Source organism: Cricetulus griseus, chromosome 5 (genome assembly GCF_003668045.3).
Source record: "Cricetulus griseus strain 17A/GY chromosome 5, alternate assembly CriGri-PICRH-1.0, whole genome shotgun sequence".
Classification (NCBI taxonomy): domain Eukaryota; kingdom Metazoa; phylum Chordata; class Mammalia; order Rodentia; family Cricetidae; genus Cricetulus; species Cricetulus griseus.
In genome coordinates this window covers 28879663-28892628 of record NC_048598.1, presented here as the reverse complement: position 1 = coordinate 28892628, position 12966 = coordinate 28879663, and the positions used below count along the sequence as shown (strand labels likewise).

The window sequence follows — 12966 nt, the reverse complement described above, 5'->3', positions numbered from 1 at the left end:
GTGTGATGCCTCAATGAATTGCACTAGGGTTGGATAAAGGGCCTGGATGAGAGTTTATGTATTCAAGCATGGATACCTCTCCAGTGGCTATACTACTGAAGAAAATGTCTCTTCTGCCCTCAGCAACCACCAAAGCACCTGTAGATCCCCAGGTGAAGAAGTGAAGCTTGCAAGCTCTTCCCCTCTCACTACAATTAAGTGTCTATAGAGACATTTCTAAGAGAAATTTAATCACAATTAAAGAAATTTCTACCTTCCCCAACCCATTGATTACTGAAGATTTACTGGATACAGAACCTTTTTCTAGATCTTCACGTTGTCTAGTCCAGAATCAGATCATGAAATATTGGACTTGATTTACCTACCATGTTCTAGGAAGATTGACTTTCATAGAAAACGTCAGGGTTACACCCAAACTGATCAGCAAACCACCCTTGGACAGAAAGTCCATGCTATTCCCCCCATGAAGACTATGTATCCAGTTTCAAAAGCAAGATGAATTAGAGGTAGACACAGGAGAGTCATCAGCTTGTAGGGGATAGAATAGCCCACGCACATGAAGAGCACTGAGAAGAACACAAGGCTGGGAATGGCATTTAAAGTCTCACCAATAAGAGACACCTTATGGGAGACAGTAAATCTGACAGTTGTTATGCAAAGTGCTAAAGAATAGCATCACAGGTTTCCAAGAAGAGAGTGATATATATATATGAAAAATTAATACTAATCTTAAAAATGAATTTATAAAGCTGGGCTAATAATGTCACACTGGTTTTAGAGGCTGACTTAAGGATGAACAAAAATGCCCTTAATATTGGCTCATTTGTGTTGACTCTCCATTCATTTATAGGTTAAGGGTCTTTGCTAGGTATTCTGGTGTTGATAGACAATAGGTCCTATGATTATAATAATGTATTTTTATGTATTGCTTTGGATCTAATGGGTGCCATTATGTTCATCAACTTGATATAGTGTTCTTTGTAGTAAATTGTTAAAATCTGAAGTCTTAGAAACACACTCACTGAAGTCTTCTGTTTATGAATTTTTCTTCTATCTCTCTTGAGCTGTGTAAATAGCTAGGAAGGAAGGAAGGAAGGAAGGAAGGAAGGAAGGAAGGAAGGAAGGAAGGAAGGAAGTTCTATTTATTTAGATACTCCAAACATTGGATGTGAGTTGTAACCTGTGATAAATTCACCTAATCATCTTAAAGGTGTGATTTATCTAGTCTTTGAATTGCCATGCCCATTGTCTTATGACATTTAGCGGAGCTGTCTCTGCTTTACTATGTATGTGGCTCCAGATGGAAGGTTCCAGAGTGACTTGAACAGCTGAAGGACACAATCATTTATAGGTTTGCTACATGTATGACAATTAACCAGGCATAAAGTGAAGGCAGGAATCAGGGCAGCTATCTGCTAGAACTACATGTGACTATGTGATCTACATGCAGCCATGGGACCTTCCTGTATGGTTTGCTTTTTCAATCTGATAATTCAGGACACCACAGATAAATGTTCTCAGGAAATAGTGGACTTTGCATTCTCTAGCTTCTGAATAACTCAGCATCATAAATTACCTGTCTTAGTTAGGGTTTCTAATGCTCTGATCAAATCATGACCAAAAATAACTTGGGAGGAGGAGGTTTAGTTTACCTTACAGATGGTAAGTCCATCACTTAAGGAAGCCAGGGCATAAACTTTGTAGGAACCTGGAGGCAGGAACTGGAGAAGCCATGGGGGAATGATGTTTACTGGCTTGCTAAACTTGCTTTCTTATGCCATCCTGACCACCTGCAATGGATTGGACCCTCCAATATCAATCACTAACCTTGCCCACAGGGAAGCCTAGTGGGGCCATTTTCTCAGTTGAGGTTACTTTTTTGCAAATAACAGGCTAGTATTAAGTTCAAATAAAACTAGCCATCATGTTACCCAAACCAAGGAGCAGAGCAGAGATCTGATCTATTTATGAGAAGATTGTGTTTTAAAAGAACTACACTTATGACTGGTATTGTAAAAGTGAAAGAACTAAAAGCTCACTATGATTGGCTAGCTGTATATTGCCATTTAAAAGGGAATAGTAATGAGCTGGAAACAAACTATGCTAGAGTCAAATTTCCAAAGATTGCAGGTTTTGCAAAGAGCATTATCTGGACCCATTCATGCATTGAAACCTTAGTAACATGAAACAATTAGGTTTTTAAAGGGCTGTTTATAAAGTTCAAATTCGAGCAGGAGGATAGGGAATAGAGAAAAGTGATGGAGAAGGAATAAAAAAACATGGATGAAATGATTAAGGATGGAAATAGTCACACAAAGAATGAAGCCCAGGTCAATGAGATTTGCATTTGATAGGAAATACCATAGAAGAACAAAAGATACAGCTTTTCAGAAGTGCGAGAGCACAGGAAGCAAGTCATTTGCTGTCTAAAAGTACCATGAAGAAAACAATAGAGAGGGTGACGAAATGTACTGGTAGACAACATTTTTAGGAATCACAGAATATCAAACTGTAATACCCAAATTCAAATATTATATAAATGATTGGACTTAAGGAGAAAGAGAGAGAGAGAGAGAGAGAGAGAGAGAGAGAGAGAGAGAGAGGAGGGGAGGGAAAAAAAGAAAGAATGAAAGACAGACAGAAAGGAAGAAAGAAAGAGAAATAAAGAAAGAAAGAGAGAGAGAGAGACAAAGGCAAATGTCACAAGCAATGTATACCTGCCATTAAACAAGATGGAGTTGTGGGGCTGGAGAGATGATTCAGTTGGTAGGAGCACTAGCTGGTTTTTCCAGAGGTCCCTGGTTTGATTCCCAGCACCCACATGACTGCTCACAACTGCCTGTAACTCCAGTCCCAGTAGATATAATACCCTCTTTCGGCCTCTACAAGCACAAGGCTCTCATGTGGTGCATAGATACCACTGAAGGTAAGACACCCATACATATACAAATTAAAAATAAGAAAGAATGGAGTTGAGAAAAAAAAGTAAAGTGAAGCAGCTGAAATACATGTTTCTTGTTGATGCTGTGTGGTGGGCAGGCCTGACAAATACAGCGTGACATATGGTTTATTATTATTATTTTGTTTGATGGAGAAACAATGAGTCTGGGTAACATCAGAGAAAATGGCTCAGTTGTCGTACGGAACACAGAAATTAGGAACTTTGTGATGTTTCACCTCTAAAAGTATTTAATGTCTAATTCATACTGCTCAGAAGCATCCTAGAATATAAGTTATTAGCTCATCACATAGCCATGTAGACAACACAAGGACACTGGGATGAAGCTCTCTGGAGACTCTGAGAAAAGAGTTGCCATAATTACCTGCGTTATTATAACACCTTGGCAAAGAATAGGCTGTCAGCTAAGAATAGATTGTGTGGCTCCTTTAATGCTGAGTCAGCTCCCACAGTGTGAAAGAGCAATTCATTCTTTCCCTGTCATATTTCTCATGCTTCATCACAAGACTAGTGATAATTGGGACATAGCTTCTAAGAAGGTTTTATTCAAGATATTAGTACCAGAGTTTGCTTTTTCTTGGCAACAGCATAGACCAAGCATGACTGTGAATAAGCTCTATGCTTTGGCTGGGCACCCTGAGCTGTTTCTGCCATGCACACTGGAATCTACAACTGGCAACGGTTTCCATATATATATATATATGTTCCCTTCCTGTCTTGGACATTGCATTGCCACATGACCTTTGCCAAGTCACTCCCTTCTGCTCCACTATAACATAAGGTTGTAATTACAATGATTTCCCTCTCAGAAATGCGATGAGAAGCTATTCATAACAAAGATTGTCAAAATTGCAAACATCATGAAAAGCAGATATTAAATATATAAAAAGTTCTAAATTGAATATTCATTTCCTCTTTGGCTCCATGAATTCTTAAAATTTATATGTAAAGACAAGAAAAGAAAGAATGCCTGATTAGGCCCTTCTGTTAATGCCATTCATGAATTAAACATGTATTTGGCCCCAAAAATGACCTTGATTTTCAGATAAATAAATTTTGCACAGGGGAACATTATCTTTTCACTGTTCTCTCACTAGGCACATGTCCTTTTTCTTTCCCAAGAACACTGAGGTCACTTATTTGATTTTAAATTGGCAATGCAATCTTGCTCAGTGCCAGACACATGACATGTCCTAGTAGCTGTCTGGACTTGGATCTGGGATCATATTCCCTTCAACCCCCAATCTATGTTCCGAACACTTGAGTGCAGGAGGGAAGAATGCTTGAAGAGGTGAACTCAGGCCAGGCTGGCATCCACTCTGTAGGATTCAGGGAAAGAGTCATACTTCAAAGTGGTATAAGGGAGTGATTGGCAGTCCGCTCGGATTGCTCATGGTAGGTGGAAGGACAACAGGAGAGAAATAAATTGGTACATTTTTTCAAGTCTGTTTCTCTTCCATCTGTAGCCTCTTTAAACTGCCTTCATATTTGGATGTGGACATTGAAGTATTGCTGACCAATGCCAGAGTCACAGGAATACCCTGCTGTGCTTTTGATCTTCCCATATGACTAAATTTCCTGGATCATCATGTTACTCTCGGTGTGTGCACATATGCACACGAGAATCTTCTGGCACATCTCCCAGAAGTGCTAGTTTTAGGACAAAGGGCCCATTGGTGCTTTCAGAATGTAATATTGATCACTTTGGCTTTCCTTGGCTCAGGGCCAGACACTTCGTCTTTCAGTGCACAAGATGGCTGCCAAGTCCCTTGGTTTGTCTTATTGTGACAGCCTTCGACACTACTTCCTGAAGAGCAGGGTAATTTTTTTTTTTAAGAACCTTGTTTAAAAATGGAACTCCGTGTTTTACTAACTAAGGGCAGGAATTTGCTTCTTTAACCCTTACAGGCTGTGGTACATTCCCTAGTCATTTAAACAGTACTCTTCATTGTTCAGGGAGCAGGGAAGTCAATGATGGAGAATAATTCATGGAGTTCCCCCTTTCTTTTGTACAATTATCTGTCTAGTACTGGTCTTCGTCATATTCTTAATTTATACTTCAAAGTTCCTGTTAGCTCAAAGGATAAATATAAGAATAAAAAGAAACCCCTAAAGTGTAGTTTCCATATGTTGTAGTATCAAAATGAAAGTATCTAATTCAGAATTGACCCTGATACCAAAGCTTGATCATTAAAATGATAAAATAATAACCAGTGTACACTAGCATAGGGCAAAAATAACATGGTTATCTTCAGGCAGACAAGAACAGCTCTATAAACTTCAAACCCATTACAAATATCTAGACTCCAGGGGGAAGAGGTCACCAAAGTCTCCCTTTCTCCTTTTCCCTCGAACACTATGTAGGGCGTGACCTAAGCAGTATGTGAAATAGGGGATTCTTTCATTTTCTTGCTGGAGCTCCTTTCTGTGTCTAATCACCATCACCTGCTGCACATGGCTGCCTTTCTTCTCAGAAGAAAGTCTCTTCGAGTAGTCATAAAATACCTGAGTGTGCATTTATATCATATGCAAATTTCTCATCTTCCAGACAGTAGCTTTTGTCAATGTTTTTATAGAAAGGTACAACATAAGCATGTGTAGTGACCCGGGGATCCTGTGATTTAAAAGAAGGGGTGATGGAGAACAGGACTTTCAATACTGCCACCATGGGTACTCCAATAGTGAGACCTGGTCCCTCGTTTGGTTCGTTGATAAATCAACTGCTTCCATTGTATTCTATTTTATTTAGCTTCTCAGAGATGCCCAGAGAAAATCCTTAATGCAGAACTAAAGGAAAGTTAATCTGAATTCCAAGCATTCCAGATGTAACAGAAAGAAGGCATGCTTCTGAATCAGAGAGTCCTAGGTGAGTCCCCTTCAGCCCTTGCCAGTCGAGCAATCTTGGCGAAGGTATCAAACCTCTCTAAGTCTCATTGCTAATTTACAGAATAAAGGAAATATTAGTTGGGGGAGGTGGGAACATGATCAAAATATATTGTATGAAAGACACTTCAAATAAGAAGAAATTATTACTTCTGTTTTATGAGACTGACATAATGGACATAAAGACTAAGCATGGCATGTGACAGCAGACTCTTGTGGTCAATTCCCTCCATTGTGTGCCCCTATGTGTTAGCAGTTGAAGGCAGACCCCATGGAGGGCTTTTCTTAAGGACAACCTTTGCAATCAAAAACCTCAGCTGTGATATTTTTAAAAAGTTATATTCCACAGTTATGATATCACTAGTGTCAAGTTTAAACTTGTGATGACAGAACAGCTGTGAGCTCTTTGGATGTCAGATCCTTGGGAAGCAGAATGCTATGACAGTCCTAGAGAAAATTGCCATGTTTGGTACTCTGTGGACATGCTTGGTAGAGCCTTGAGTTTTCAGAAAAATAGAGCTGATTGAATTTTGTTCACTGACTCTGAGTGGTGTACTTCCAATTCTTTATTTGAAAGCACATGGATTGCAAAGAAACATGTAGTGTTACTATATTCTCTTATGGCTATCATTGGTAAGTAGCCCAATAATATTCATGATAGTTCATAATAATCTATTTTGGTATCTATTTTTCGAATTAAGCATTTAGATTAATAAAAATTTTAATTAGGGGGTAAAATAGTTTGAGTTCAATAATAGGTGCATGACATCATAGAATAACAAGTTTATTTTCAGAATAATAATAGCTGCCTTGAAAATCTAGACACTAATATTTTGACCCAGGAAATCATTCTCTCCTACTCTTGAGGAAACACAGTGTTTGCTATAATTGTTACACAGTGTGCCTGGCACTGTCTGCATAATCCCACACATCTTGATGTCATCTAGGAAAACTAAAAGCAGGTTGTAATTAAGACTCCTATTCTGACAGCAGTAGGGAGAAGAATCCATCAGAGTCCAGTTAAACCACTAAGTAGATTTGCAATTCAAAACCTGATTTGGGCCCTTGTTTCTCTGACTTTGAAATCGTATTTTAGTTCTCAATGTAGGCAGTTATTTTTTCAGCATTATAATATTCAGACTGTGTTTGTAAAGAACAGGACAATGAATTCATTGTTTTCCCTTCTTTGCAAGACTCTCTTAGAAAGCATTGAAAATAAGGGCGAAATGAAAATCAATGTTTTTAATTCATCCTCAGACTTTAGTAGACAATGCTTTGCATTTATGAAATCTTCACATTTACATCCTTGGGACAAAACTTCCTGCTTTCGCATTAAACAAGATCCACAGTCTGGCTAGCCATTTGTCATAGAAAAGTCACACAGCTGAGATCTCAGAAAGCAAACAAATGCACATTTTATTACTTCCACTGAAATCAATTTTAAGGGTCTATCTTTTAAAGACACCATGCCTTATTCCTCATACTCTTTTATATTGAAAATACATTTTTTTCACGTAATATATTCTGATTTCTGTTTCTCCTCACAGTTCCTACTCACCTCCCTCCCAGTCCGATCCACTCATTTTCAATAGCTACATCATCTGCTTCCTTTACTGAAACACTGTGTGTGTTCACAAAGGTTTTCTTTCTTCATCCCATAAAATATGCATTAAATGTCCCATGCATATTGTTTGGAGTATTTGAAACTTTGGATGTCACAAAATTAAGTGGAGGACATGCTTGTCCCTTCATGGGCCTTGTCCAACAGGAAAGGTGAGGGTTGCCTACCACAATATAGTATGTCCTTGTCAGAGATGGTCATTCATCATCCAAAGTAATACCCACTCTATAAATTGTAAACCTAGGACCCTTCTAGCTACATTCCTTCCTCAGACATATTTGATTCGGGTCATACAGTACTGTCAAACATAATTTGGAAAATCATCAGTATTCTGAAGTGGAAATATATTTCTTATAGGTGTGGACTTAAGATTTAAAAAAAATGGAGAAAAGTGGGTAACTTTTAAATAGAGTGCCCTAACTCTTCATAATCATTACCACACTTCTACTGTATTCTCCTGGTTACAACAATTTCTTCAAAATATACTGGGAGTTTTCCAGAAAAAAAATGTTAAATATAACTTGTCTTATCTCCTTCTAATTTACCTGTCTTCTGCTTAACTAAATCCCACAGACTCACACTCATGTGTGAGTGTTGTTCAGCTGCAGAGCACCCAGAAGAGAAACTGTGTGGAGCTGTGTTCTGTGTGGTCTGTGAGAGCCTGAGATTAGAAGATCTTTAAGATGAAGACTGAAAAACAGGATCCTTAAAAGAAAATTCCCTGTTCCCAAACAGCATGGATCCTTGGAAGAAATTCAGTATTAGTACTGATGTAGACACCCACTGTTCTAGTCTTCATGGCTTATGGAGGGAACAACACAGGCTGGGTTCTCACTGACCCAAGAGGAAAGTGGCAGGGATTTCAGAGAGTAAAGGGATCCCATTTGTTTTCTCAGAAGTAAAGGTCTACTGTATTCCCTTTACCTCCCCCAGACCTGACACTTAGCAACTCCAACACCTACACTAATACCTCATGATAACAAACAATATGCTCATGAGAAAAAAACTTTACAATGCTGCTGGAGATGGATGACATTTTACAAGGGACAAGAAGGCAGCCTGAAAGTACTTACGTCTAAAATTGTAATTTCCAAAGTGAACAGTTCAGTAAATTAATAGATGGATTATATGATTATCACCGAGACTCAAACCAAAGGTCTAGAATATCAAGAAAAGGCAATTATCTCCAATCGAATCATAGTATCTCATACATGGGGCCACGTACAGGGCCTTACACAGCATAAACACACTCTCCCCCATTCTCACACACACATACACCTACATATACACACATACATAAACGCACTCACATGCACAAATACATACCATATGGAGCTTGAAAGATAAAGCAGAAGTCATTTGAGTGAATGATGGGACTTCTAGAAGGTGCAAAGGAGGATGAAGAGACAAAAACAGAATTATAGGTTTTCATGGTGTTTAAATAAAGGTCTAATCTTAAAATTAAAAGGACTGATGAGGAAGAAAACCTCCAAAGACAGATTATTCTTTTTAAAGTAAAGATTCTTGCAAAAACTCCTTTGGTTAAAGAAGTAGTGTGAGCATTATAATGGTCAGGAGCCATCAGACATTAAAAAGAATGCTGAAAGCAGGTGCATCTAACCACACAAAACAGATAGTTACAATTTCATTTTACTGTGTAAGCCATGGGGGGACATGAAGGCTTTGTGAATGAAAGGCTTGTTCTCCAGTGGTGACACTACTGAAAGGTGATTGAATCCTGCAGACAGTAACCCTTGCCACCTGATGAGTTCCTAGAAGAATAGGCTAATAGAAGGTGGGACCTTGTTGTCAGGTTGTAGACCAGTGGTGGCCTGCCTTAGAAGAACATAACTTGCCCTAGCCTCTTTTTCCTTCTGTCTTCCATCCACTAGAGGTGAGATGCTTCCATTTTACTTATTCTGTCATTCCATTTTTATAGAAGCTTCTAATTTGATAGAATCACATTTGTTTGGGCCTTGCTGCCTGTCGTTGGTTGTCTGGTATGGACTGGAGTGATGATACAGCACATGTGTTGTGCTTTTTTTCTTTTTTTTAAATGTATTTATTTGTGATGCATAGTGTTCTGCCTGCATGTCTGCCCGTATGCCAGAAGAGTGCACCAGGTCTCAATAGATGGCTGTGAGCAACCATGTGGTTTCTGGGAATTGAACTCAGGGCCTCTGGAAGAACAGTCAGTGCTCTTAACCTCTGAGCCATCTCTCCAGCCCCATGCTGTGCTTCTTTACTTGACTCTGCTGTGAGTGTTCCAGAGTCTGTTTCATTCCTACTTTACTCAATGATGGTCTTCAAATGTTCCAGTGAAGTGGCCATGTTTACTCTTCTATTTCTCCTCTGTAGGAGAGGGCTCACACCAGGTACTTTCAGTCAGCTCTCGAAGGAAGTCACTCTTTTTTTTTTTTTTTTTTTGCTATTGGTAATGTGTATTTGTTATTAGTTTGTCTATAGAGCTTTTATTAGCTCTGTTGATCTTGGTGAATCAGCCTCTAGTTTCACTAACTCATTTTCTGTTTCATAGATTACCACTCTAATTTTCATTGTTTTCTTTCTTCTGCCATTTTTGTTTTCTTTGGTTCTTTACGATCTAGGATCTTAAGGTAGGACAGGGTCATTGTGTTGAGAAATTCCTCTCCTTCTTTGATATGGGACTGCAAACTTGTACATTCCCTCCTCGGGCACTATTTTAGTCACACTTCATGTATACTATGTCAGCTGTTTTAGCCTCCAGAATGATTGCAGGGATTACCGAATGTGCCTCCACACCTAGCTAGAAATCAATAATCTTAAAAATGAGAAAAAGATAAATTCTTATGGAAAACATAAAATTGACTTGTAGGCATTCAAGTATTTGGTGGCATTAACTATAGTCATAGTCTTATAACCATCCCCACTATCCTCCATAAAACTTTTATGTTGTTATTGTTGTTGTTGAGGCAGTCTCTAGACCAGGCTAGCCTCAAATTCCCTAAGTAACTGAGATAGACCTTCAAACTTCAGAGTCCCCTGCCTCTATCTCCCAGGTGCTAAGATCTGGGATTATAGGCACATGCCACTGTGTTGGTGAATGTGTGCCAGGTAAGCAATCCCACCAGCTCCTGAACTCTGTCTGTCTCTATCCAGTAAGCTACAGCTCTTCATTGTTTCCCCTCAGATTCTACCCACTCCTAGTTCTGCCTTGTTTTAATGATCATAAATACTTCATATGGGAGGACTCATACACCATTTGTATGACTGACTTATTTTACTTAGCAAAATGTTTTTGTCATCTCTGTCAGAATTTCTTTTTAAAGTCTGAATTTTTTCCATGTCCATTTGACCATGTGCATACCACAGTTTTCTCACCTATGAGTTTATTGATAATACTACTTGGGCTATGTTCATGGTTTTGTCTATACCCAATGTTTCTATGAGACTCTGGTTTGGGGTTCTAATACTATTTGAGACATCTTTTATTCATAGACAAGTTCTCAATGTCTTGTTCAGGCTGGACTAGAACTTGATAGTGTCCTCCTCAGCCTCCCAAATCTAGGATTACAGGCATGTGATACTCCACCTGGTAAGTCTCTGCTCTTAATTCTTTGAGGACATGCCCAGTATTTATCTGTAGTCACGTTCTTGCTATGATGTTCAAGCTGAACTAGAACTTGGAAGCACCCTTGTTCATCTTCCCAAATGCTGCAATTACAGGCATGTCCTTCCAACTTGGAAAGACACTGATCATAATTCTCTGGGGACATAACCCGGAAATGGAATTGTTGCATCATGTGGCAGTTGTATTTCTATTTATTTTTTAAAGTGCCATTCTGTTTTCCTTAGTGCCATACCATTTTACTTTTTTATGAGTAGTGCACCAAGTTTCCAATTTCTCCACATACCTCTAAAACAGTCGTTCTCAGCCTTCCTAATGCTTTGGACCCTTTAGTAAGTTCTTCATGTTGTGGTACCCCAACCATAAAGTTATTTTTGTTGCTACTTTTTAACTGTATTATATTTCTACAAATAATAATGTAAATATTTTGGGAGATAGAGGTTTGCCGAAAGGGTCATGACCCATAGGCTAAGAACTGATGCTCTAACATTTGTTATTTTTCCATTTTTCTTTCTTGTTGTTCTGTTCAGTATATTAGCCACTCAGAGGAGTAAGGTGGTGTCTCCTTGTAGTTTTGACTTCTTTTGTGACTGGATGTTGGCATATTTTCATGTTCTCACTTGACATTGACATATATATATATATATATATATATATATATATATATATTATATGTGTGTGTGTGTGTGTGTGTGTGTGTGTGTGTGTGTGTGTGTGTGTGTCACCACAAAGTTTTTTTTTGCGGGGTTTTGAAATGAGCTGTCTGTTTTCTTGTTGAGTTTTAGAAGTTCACTGTAGACCTGGTATTAATCTGCTGTCACACATATTTTTAAATATGTTCTCTTGTTTGGTAGGTTGCCCCTTTGCTGTCAATAGTTTCTTTAGATACATAAAATTTCATGAAGTCCAATTTGTCTACTTCAGTTGACGTCTGTGCCTTGGTGTCATACATAAGAAACCATTACCAACCCAGGAGCATGGTGTCTCTACTGTCTCCTTTACTTCATTAGTTCACCTCTAAGTGTTTTATTCTTTCTTGCGGAACTGCAGGTGGACTTAACTGTTTAGACTTTCTACTTGGATTGTTCTTGTCACTGAGTTGAGGAACATTTGATTTCTGATTATTTCGTGTACTTCTTTCATGTCTTAACACTTGGCTGAACTTGTCAGTTCTATTAGTTTTATTTTTGTACAGTGTTTAGGAATCTCACCTATCTAATCATGCCACCTGCAAACAGAGATAATCTTACTTATTCCATTCTAATTGATTTTTTTCATTGCTCTAATTAGGGCTTCCAACAGTATGCTGAATGGAAGTAGAAAAAGTGAGTTTTCCAGCTGACCTGAACAAAGGGGAGCTCATGGACCCCAGACTGATAGCTGGGAAACCAGCATAGGACTGACCGAGACCCCCTGAACATTGGTGTCAGTGAGTAGGCCTGGGCAATCTATGAGGCCTCCGGTAGTGGATCAGTATTTATCCCTAGTACACGAATGGACTTTGGGAGCCCACTCCACATAGAGCTCTCTCAGCCTAGACACAGGGGGGAGGGCCTATGCCCTGCTCCAAATGATATGACAGACTTTGAAGATTCCCCAATGGAAGGCCTCACCCTCCCTGTGGAGCAGAAAAGGGGATGGGATAGTGGGTTGATGGGGGGTAGGGGAGGAGGGGAGGGAGAGGGGACTGGGAATGGCATTTAAAACAAGCTTGTTTACAATTTAAATTTTAAAAAAAGGAAAAAGAAAAGGTGAGTTTTCCTGCTTAATGTTAAAGGAAAATTATTCATTTGCTATCCAGTGAGGTAACAGTGGGTTTTTTTATATACATGATTTTTTTTTGTTTTGCCTTGTTTTTTGTTTGTTGTTTTTTGTTGTTTTTGTTTCGAGACAGGG

General features: G+C 38.8%; 1 long non-coding RNA gene across 4 annotated transcripts in view; it reads left to right on the top strand.

Moving 5' to 3' along the window:
- LOC103162288 overlaps positions 1-12629 on the top strand; it is a 32521-nt gene extending 19892 nt beyond the window's left edge. For all 4 annotated transcript variants that reach the window (XR_003485653.2, XR_004770369.1, XR_004770368.1 and 1 more), the window contains exons 4-5: positions 5709-5825; positions 12361-12629. This is a non-coding gene — a long non-coding RNA (uncharacterized LOC103162288). The remainder of the gene's footprint in view (positions 1-5708; positions 5826-12360) is intronic.
- The last annotated feature ends 337 nt before the right edge of the window (positions 12630-12966 follow it).